Source organism: Sceloporus occidentalis, unplaced genomic scaffold, assembly GCF_023333645.1.
Source record: "Sceloporus occidentalis isolate IW3139 unplaced genomic scaffold, rSceOcc1.0.p SCAF_1, whole genome shotgun sequence".
Lineage (NCBI taxonomy): Eukaryota > Metazoa > Chordata > Lepidosauria > Squamata > Phrynosomatidae > Sceloporus > Sceloporus occidentalis.
The window spans coordinates 56,548,364-56,558,662 of record NW_028316981.1 but is presented as its reverse complement, the minus strand read 5'-3'; positions in this window follow the sequence as shown (position 1 = coordinate 56,558,662).

Below are 10,299 nucleotides of genomic sequence, written 5' to 3'. Positions count from 1 at the left end.
ATGTTTTTGTTGTTGTATGCCTTCAAGTCATTTCCAACTTATGGCAACCCTAAGGCGAATCTCTCATGGGGTTTTCTTGCCAAGATTGGTTTCGAGGAGGTTTGGCATTGCCATGCCTTGAGAGTGAGAGCATGTGACTTGCCCAGTATAAGATGTATACGAAACATAAATGAGTGTCATATTTAGACTTGGATCCTGTCGCCAAGATATCTCACGTATCTACAAATATTCCAAAATTCCAAAAACTTTGAAATACAAAACACATCTGGTGCCAAGCATTTTGGATAAGAGAAACACATGTATAACTCATTGTTCCTTCTTCTCAAAATAACATTACAAATATGAAATCAGTGTTGCAAGTTTGCATTGTGAAACAGCAGAATAAAGCCAACTTGCTGAATTTAGTTCCTAGAATCATAGAATCATAGAATCGTAGAGTTGAAAGAGACCACAAGGGCCATCCAGTCCAACCCCCTGCCATGCAGGAAATCACAATCAAAGCATCCCCGACAGATGGCCATCCAGCCTCTGTTTGAAGACCTCCAAGGAAGGAGACTCCACTACATTTCGAGGGAGTTTGTTCCACGGTCGAACAGCCCTTACTGTCAGGAAGTTCCTCCTAATGTTGAGGTGGAATCTTTTCCTGCAGCTTGCATCCATTGCTCCGCATCCTAGTCTCTGGAGCAGCAGAAAACAAGCTTGCTCCCTCCTCAATATGATATACCTTCAAATATTTAAACAGGGCTATCATATCACCTCTTAGCCTTCTCTTTTCCAGGCTGGTGTGTGAAATTGACACTTGGAGGCCAGTAGATCTCTGGTGCTTGGTTATGATTTTTCTTCCATGTACAGGAATATATTAGCATGATTTTAAAGACAGAACATCTATACCAGTGCTCTCCAGTTGATATGTCTACACACACATTCTGGAATATATGGTATAGAAAAAATTGTAAGCAATAAGAATGGGATCTAATTACCTTAGGTGAGGGATAAGCACAGGAGGCAGGGGCTATTCCTGACAAGTGGGCTTCACTGACACATTTGGGTGCACCTGAAGCAATGCAACACGATTTCTGGCTGCCACTTGGCCATTTTTCTGCTGGTTTGTTTGTTTGGGGTGTGTGCAAAGGTTTTGGGGGCTCTGTGGGGTTAAGGAAAATAAGCAACCACCTGTTTGGGCAATTTTGGCACTTTTGTGTGGTTTTCAGGCAAAAAAAATGCCTGAAAATCAGCCCCCCAAATATTTTAAATGGGACTGTGGGGGCTTTGCAGGACCCCTGGGGGGGGGCTTCAGGAGTTGTACTTAGGGCTCCCAAGGGCTGTATGCTGTCCATAGGTTCACTTTACCCACTTCTGCCATATGTGTTTGCTAGTTTGTTTTCCATTCATTACATTAGGGATAAATTGAACCCTTGATGCCCTAGTGAGGTGAACATACATTTTCTAAAAATTAAGCTGGGATCAGCTGATCACAGGACAACTAACTGTTGCAGAGTACATAGAGTGAAAACTGGTTATGATTTACAAATAATTCGAAATACGGTATATACACAACTATAAGTCGACCTCATGTATAAGTCGAGGGCAGGTTCTGGAGCCAAAATTACAGATTTTGATATGATTCGTGCATAAGTCGAAGGTAAAACATAGAGGCATGCATCAAAGGTTGTAAAAGATGAAGCAAAGGAAAATGATGCAAAGGAATCTTCAAAATTCTGGCATCCTAAAGGCTGGATGGATAAAGAGAGTAGAGGTGGCCAATGTTTCTTTTAGGTGCTTTCAGGATGGACTAAGCATTCACCTTTAGTCACTCTACTCACATAAAGGAGATGGCTCCTTTATATTTTTTTTAAAGTAAGAGTTAAAGTACACTTCTTACATTGACCTGTGGATAAGTCGACCCAGGTTTTGGGGGTCAATTTTTAACTAAACTTTCTAGACTTATACATGAGTATATACAGTAGGTACTCTGGTCTGCAACATCCTCATTGTTTTAGAAGAGTTCACTGTGCTTTATTTTATTAGAACACACATTGAAAAAGTATGTTATGCATTTAAATGGCCAAGAGCTCTTCCACCACAGTAAGAGTAGAGGGTAGTTTAGTGGGTAGCTAAATTCTAATCCATAAAGTTATAAGAAGTCTGGATTAGATTAATTTGTACAATTCATTCATATTGATACAGGTTGAAGCTCCATTTCTTTTCTCCTTGAAGAAAGGAAGCCTTACCTTCTTGTTTCTTTCTTACCTGAACGTCAGGTTGCTGAGTTTGTTTTGAAATAGTCCAATACAGGTTGACTCTCTTACCCAGAATTTCAAAATCCAAAATATTCCAAAATCCAAAATTGTCCATATAGGTGGCTGAGGTAGTGACACCTTTGCTTTCTGATGGTTCAGTATACATAGGGATGCCATAACCCGGCTGCGCCCATGATTGTAACGGTTTTGGGGGTACTGGCACAGTCACGGTCCAGTTCACTCTAAATCCCAGGTTTCGGTCCCGGCCAGCAGCCATCGCACCTAAAGGGAACACTCGTCCCCTTGAGACTGGCTGGCCAATGGCAGAGCAGCTGGGGCGGAGCTGTTTCCAGCCCCACTCTGCCATTGGCCAGCCTCAAGGAGGAGATGGACACTTGGAGGAGGAGGAGGAGTGAGACTCTGGGCCAGCCAGGGGGGGGGGGGGAAGCGCCCTTTCTTAGTGCATGGCGAGGAGGAGGGGGAAGCAGCAGGAGGAGGAGGAGGTGGGTGCCCATTTTCAAAGGTCCCTCCCCCCAAAGTGCACTTTCTGTGTACAGTAGAGTCTCGTGAAGAAGCATGGGACATCGGATTGGGGACAAAAGTCCCTCGCCTTGCCTCCTCCCTCCCTCCTTCCCTCCCTCCCTCCCTAGTTCCCTACTTACCTTCCCTGCTTGGGTCAGGCTTCTCCTCGGCGGCTGCGTTTTCTGCAGGCTCCCTTTGGCCTGAGGAAAATGAAGCCGCCGAGGAGAGGCCTGGGGTTGTCCTCCGCAGGCACTGAGTCCACGCCTTCCCTGCTCCCTTCCCTTCCCTTCAAAGGGCTCCAAAAAGAGCCCTTTGGAGGAAAGGAGATGTCTGGGAAGAGGAAGACGGGGCTAGTGCCCAGGTCTCTCCTCTGCTTTCCTGCCTCCCTTCCCTTCAAAGAGCTCCAAAGAGCCCTTTGGAGGAAAGGGGAGGTCCGGGAAGAGGAGAATGGCCTCGGAGGACAGGCCTGGGCCGAGCACACAAGCCCCTCTGAGGAGCCTGCGTCCTCGGTCTAGGCTTATCCTCCGTGGCCTCAGAGGACAGGCCTGGGCCGAGCACACAAACCCCTCAGAGGAGCCTGTGTCCTCGGTCTAGGCTTGTCCTCCTCCATTTTGATCATGTCTAAGAAACATGCATTTATATTAACATTTTTAAAAAATCAAATCTTTTCGTGTGTCCACCATTTAAAAAAAAGTCTCCTACATTTGAAAATGTTGTCCTACATTTGTCCTGGTTTGGAGGTCCTGACTTATGGCAACCCTAAGTATACACAAACGTTACTTAATGCATACACTTATTAAAATTATTACAGTTGTCCCTCCATATTTGCTAGGGTTAGGGGAACAAGACCCCCATGAATATGGAAAAACCGCAAATAACAAAAACACTGCTTTTACCTGAGAGGACACCTCTCCAGGAATCTCTAGGTCCTCCAGTGCAACTCTGTGGTCAATGTCCAACATACACTGACCATAGAATGGCACTGGAGTAGCTACAAATGGTCTTTCAGTGCAACTTTTGATGTTGACCACAGAGTTGCACTAGAGGACCCAGACAGTCCTAGAGAGAACATATTAATGAAATCCGTGAATAATCAAATCCGCAAATATCAAAGCCGCAAATATGGAGGGATGACTGTATATATAAAATTACCTTCAGGCTTTGTGTATAAGGTATATGCAAAACACAAATGAATTTCATGTTTAGACTTGGGTCCCATCTCATTATATATATGCAAATTCCAAAATCCAAAACACTTCTGGTCCCAAGCACTTTGGATAAGGAAGAGTCAATCTCTATCTGCCAAGATTGAATCCTAAATTTGTTGTATGTCTTACTGGATTGGTTCATGTTAGTGAATTGTTTAAACAAGTTGGAGGTCCACCTGCTATTGTGTTTGTCAAACTGTACAAAAATTCAGGTCATACTATTTGAAATGTCTGGGTTTATTTTCAGAGCCAAGCTGATCTTATGCCTTCTAAAACCCACAGTATCACTCTAGCGAAGATCTCCCACAAGGTGGCACTAGTTTATCAACTTTAAGCTCCTGCACTGCAGTTATTGTTAAATGTTCTGTTTTTGGATGACATCTTCTTGAAGTTCTACTTCATTTCTAAATGTCGTCCTGACAAGTGAATTTAGGAATAATGTCAAAACTTCCACAAGTTAGTCATGCGACTTGAGACAAGTCCAGCAAATAAACCATTTGGACAGAATCTGGATTTGTACTGACAATCAGAGTATCTGAACTCATACTGTATTAGACAAGTTTGAAACTGTTAAGCGTTCTTGCTGTAATTTGTGCTGCAACTGCCATTGCAAGCTGTGGCTCGTCAAATCTGCCATTGAGCCCTTAGAAGCAAGCTTACTGTTGCCTGAAACTTGGACTGATAAAATAGTCTGCCTTAGTTTATAGGTATAATTTTGTCCTAAACTTCTCTTTGTCTCACTTTGGCATATTTGATGACAGCAGCTCGTCTTGTACAGAGGTGGGTGAATGTCATGTACACCCATACATGCATTCCCATATATTTGGTAACAGGACAGAGGTGGGATGACAGATTGGTCATTTTATTCCTGTCAATGTTCCTTTTCTCTTCCCTAGGTCATATCCTGTAAGGAAAAATTTGCTGTGTAGTAATTTGTCATGGAAAAAAACTACAGTTGACCCTCCATATCCATGGATTTTTTTATCCATGGATTCAACCTTCCATGGCTTGAAAACATTTTTAAAAATATAAATTCCAAAAACAAACTTTGTTTTTGCCATTTTATATAAGAGACACCACTTCACCATTTTACTGTACCACTATATTTAATGGGACTTGAGCACCCACAGATTCTGGTATCCACAGGAGGTCCTTGAACCAAACCCCAGTGAATACCAAGGACCCACTGTACTTTATAACATGTCAAGGTGCTTGAATCAGTCCAGTGACATGATCTAAAATTTACCCAGGCTTATAAGACTGTAAAAATACATTTAAGGTGGTAGAAAAGCAGGATTTACATCCAATAGCAATCAGCTTGATTTTGAAGATAATTTAGTAACAGAGGAAATGTGTTGTCTTCTGTTAAAGTAAAAAGTAGGAAGGCAGGCTCTGGTCCATTATGGGCCAAATATTTCCTTCTTGGGCAAGACCCTGGAACTTTTGATGGTCAATCAGGTAGTTTTACCTGTCAGATAATAGCAGTGTACAGAATGCTAATTAGTGTCCAGTAATAACATTAGCTGTTAACATTTTGTAGATACAGAGATAAAACTGTATGCTGTTTCAAGGACAGCTAATAATAGATTATCATTTTTTAAAAAAATTGACACGTAATATTTTATATTTTAAAAAATACTGCTAGAGATGTCTTCTTGCTAACCTGTAAAAGTTGGCATCACTTTCAGAGCCTACTAATCTGATTTGTCAGAACTTTCATAGATCACTAGTCACATAAGTATTACTACTTGAATTTACCACCTAGCAACTCTTCATAAAAACCCTTTGAATCTCTGCATTAAGGGGGTGCAGTGGTTGCTACTTGCTGTGCACAGACATGGAAATGCATTGCTTTGTGAAGGAATCTTGCCTGGAGCTTTCCAAAGGGCTTGCATTTGGACAATTTCTTAGTGAGTTGCTGAGTCACAGGGTCGCCATGTACTTGCTGTTGCTGGCTCAAGAATTCAGTGCTTCAGGAGATGAAACTTAAAACTAGCTGGCACAAATCTAGTGTTAAATGAGCCACCCAGCTCAGCTTTGCTGTTCATTCAGGGAGAGCAGTCTTAACAAATCTTGGATTTGGAGAAGGGCAAATTCAAAACTCTGCATAACTTCATTGTCCCATACACATTTTTCACTGCTGTTTGAAAAACACAAGGCCATCTGCTTTCTACTCTAGATCGTCTTTCCCCCCTATTCTTGTCTGGAATAACAGAAAAGCGATTTTAAAAGCAAGAGAGAAAAAATGCTTTATGGGGAAAGAAGTGAATTTTGATTGAAATTGGAGATGGGTGTCTCAGTGACCTGTTTGATCTGTCTGCCAGACAATGTGGGATTGTTCTGTGCTGAAATTTTGTGGAGCTTTGAACTTAGATCCCCTCCTCGCCAGACTTCAGCTCTTCTGCCTGAACATTAGATTTCTAATAGTATCTTAATACAGGCTAATGTTTTTTTAAAACAAACAAACAAACAAACTAAGGGGTTATGCAGCTTGCCCCAAGGGGTGGCATGCAGCCGCCCCTTTCCTGGCTGAATCAGGGCTGCGGCAACCTCATGCCACGGCCCCGATCCGGCCTCTGGAGAGCAAAAAAGGAGCCGCAAAAAGCAGCCCTTTTTGTGCCCTCCAAAGGGCACCATAGCTGTGGCGGCATGACTTTATGATGCCCCTTCAGCACTGAATCATGTGGATGCAGTCCCAGAACTGTGTCATGGTGTGGCAGCATGGGGCAGAGTTCAGGCATCCAACGTGAGGATGCTCTTCTCTGACTTCACCCACAGGCTGGTGCTTTCTGCTGGTCTGTATAGGGCCTAAGTTAGTAAGACGAATACCATATTGTATAAATCATTCAGGTACATGAAACAATGATCTTCCTAGTACACATTTAATTGATCAGTTTAATACACCCCTTCAGCCCCACTGTTTGCTCCTTCTTACACTCATGTGTGCTTATATGATGGGTGTACAGACATCAGGCTTGGGGAATCTGATTTGAGTTTTGCTAGATTGATTAACCACAACCTGATGCAAAAGATATACACCTGAGAATTAAATAATGGAATTTGCTTTGAGTGTAGAACTGAATGAAATCCACAGTCTTTTCTCATGGAAATCCTTTCATGATTACTACCAAGTTTCTTCATTTTAGCAATATAATTAGGGTATCTTTGGGGCTCACTTTGCTGGTGGGCATGCAGAATAACTGGGAGTCAGAAATCCTTGATTTATTGTGGATCACCCTTAGATCTACCAGTAGCTACAGATCTATGATTATCTATCCCTGGCTTATACCACTCCTAGGGCATCTTGCATGCAATCCTTTCAGAACAGCCAGGAGCTCTCACACTGGTATTTATGAAAACAGCACAGATAGTAAGCGTAGTTCTGGTTACTTGTGGGGGAACTCCCAAAACATAGTTTAGCACATTGTTTCAACATGTTTCAAGGGTGAATGGTTTTTGTAAGATTGTAATTGAAGTATTTTCAGCTGCCAGCCCTGCAATGGGAGTTGTAGAGTACGGGTGTGCAGGGAGTATTTTACCCTCAGAACAAGCTGCTCCTTTGATATGGGAGAAGTACCTGTTTGGAATTCTCATCTCTTGCCAAGTGACACTCAGTAGCAGCCAATTGTTTCTAATTGCCTCACCTGAACAAAATTACTGCCCTCTCCCCAGTTAGGAATGGTTGTTGATACTAATATCTACAAAGCTCTACTTGTCCTCAGAAAACCCTTCAACCACAAAGAGCTGTTTGCAGCGGAAAGGGGATGTAACTGTTTCTCATCATTCTGCTGCTGGATCGCCTCCATTTGTCCATATTCATAATATGATGGGAACAATGGAACCACTCCTGCCTTTGATAGTTATATAGACTCAAGACTTCAGGATCCCAGGAAATCTTTAATTCTGTTTGAGTTTTTTTAATACAGTTAACAGGCTGTAAGCATGTAATATGTTAATGATGACAGCTCTGATTCTGTCCTACAAGAAGTAAGCCTTAAAATTATGTTAAGGTAGTGAGCACCTCTTGAATCCAGGATCATGCAGCATAAGCTTCAGCATGAGGGGGCACTTGTAAGCAGAAAGTCCTGAGTTATTGTGGATCACCATGAACACACTTGATCTTGCCTGATTTTTGGTAGCTAAGCAGGATCCTGTGGTTCTGTGTCATCTTTATCTGAGTAGTGATAGATGAGATTGACTTCTGCTTGAAAGTATGTGGTGTTTCTGCTAGCCAGGGAGAGCTGTATTGGCTGGATAAAGTGAGGGTTGGTAAAGAAGTTTCATATGTTTATTGTGGAGAAAGGTGAGCAGTCTTTAAACAACACATTCTTGTAAGTTGATGCGGTACCTATGAAAACCAAACTGTTCAAAGCCAGGACAGTTAGGTAATATTGTCCTATGCAGTCCTTGCTTGCTATTCTCCAACTGCCACAAATGGGAAAGGGTTTTGTAGTGCCAGGATGGATTTACTGAATATCACCCACCCATTTTCATCAGTACTTGAAAGTTGATAACTGCAAAGTGAAAAGACCAGAGTAGTAGTTTACTCTGTGTAGGTATACTGGTTTTTTTTTAAAAAGACACATGAATTTTGTATTCTGTATAAATTGTACAAATTGAGCACATTTGTATTGTAATTCCTTATTTGTAGAATCACTCCCTCCGAGACCAAATGTCACTGATGAGCATGAACAGAAATGGAGCTAAAAAGAAGCCCGCTGAGCAATGGTGGAGGAAGTATTTGGTTATTTGGAGGAAGGTGCAGAGAGCTCGAAGCTCCACAGAACAGTTACTAGAGAGTCTGTTCAGTGCCTGTAGCCCTTGTGACATTTTTTCATACACTGCCAATACTTGTTTTGTCATTAACAATGAGAACATGGCTCTTTAAAAAAAAAAAGAGGGGAGTGTGTGTGTGTGTATGTGCACTGAGATTTAAGAATGCTGAGTTCTACACTCTCATGTCATTTTCTGCACTTCCACAATGTTCCTGTGGAACTGTGCCGTATGCCCAGATTTGGCTGTAGATTAGAAATTAGGAAGGTTTCTGTTCATCTAGGGGAAAAGATGGAACAGGATAGATCAGGAAGAATTCTCTTCTTGAAGGATGGGAAAGTCCCATTTACTGACCTCTGTTATGCAGGAGAGCTTGGTCAGTGCCTCTGGAGAGATGATTGCCTTCTTGATGGCACCTTCATCTGAACATGCTCCCCAAAGAGCTTCTCCTTTCAACATCAGGTGAAGAATTGTTTGTTTTTCCAAGCTTTTAAATAAACTTTGTTTTACCTCTGCAGAAGGGTTTGGAGAGTCCGCTGCTTAGAGGAAGTTGCTCGTCATTTTTTGTGGGTCTTATCTGAAAGCCACACATTTTTCAATGGCTGGGAGAATTATTTCTATAATTTAACTTGGCATGAAAATTTAGTTTTTTTCTGTACCTTATATTAGGAGTAGAAATGACAATACAGTGGATCCTTGTTATACGCTGGGGTTTGGTACCAAGATCCCCCGTGTATAACAAAATCCGTGTATGCTCAAGTCCCATTAAGTATAATGACATGGCAAAATGGTATCCCTTATAAAAATGGAAAATCAAGGTAAATTTATACTTTTTTGGAACATTTTCAAACCGTGTATGCTTAAATCCGTGTATAAAAAATCCGTGTATAAGAAGGACCGACTGTACACATGTTCCCAGAATATTAACAGGGAAAACTAGAAAACCATAACACCCTCCCCACTTCACCTTTACTATTCAGGATGCAGTGAAAATAAGATATTTGAATTTCTGGTGCATAATCCACCTTTTAAAGGCCCTTGTTACAAACTCCCTCTCACCGCAAACTAACAGACAAGGAAGAACATCCTGGACTTCTTAAGATCATGATATATTCCCCTGTCCTAGCAGACAGGGTCATCTCTTGCTTTGTGTATATACATAGACTCCAGCTGTGCGCGGTTTGGATGGGACATTTATTGAATCTAAACATTTCCTAGCATAATGTTGTGTACATTTTTTAAATGACTGTAAGGAAGGGCTGCAAAACTAGATCAAACTATACATCTGCAGTTTGTAGGTGCCAAACTTTTTCCTGCTAGGAGACTTTTAAAACTGGTTAAGAGGTTTTAAAACTGGCATGTGGATATAGAAGGGGAAGGTAAAAATTAAAACTTTTCAGTGGTAGAGACCAAGCCATTTCAGATGGACCAGAAAACCACACATGAAATGCCAGTCTCCTGACCATGCAATGAGATTTGCTACCGTAGGAACAGCTGAGCAGCATGGCACATTCTGCCAGTTCTTGGGGCAATATGAAGTCATCTCAGATGTGGCT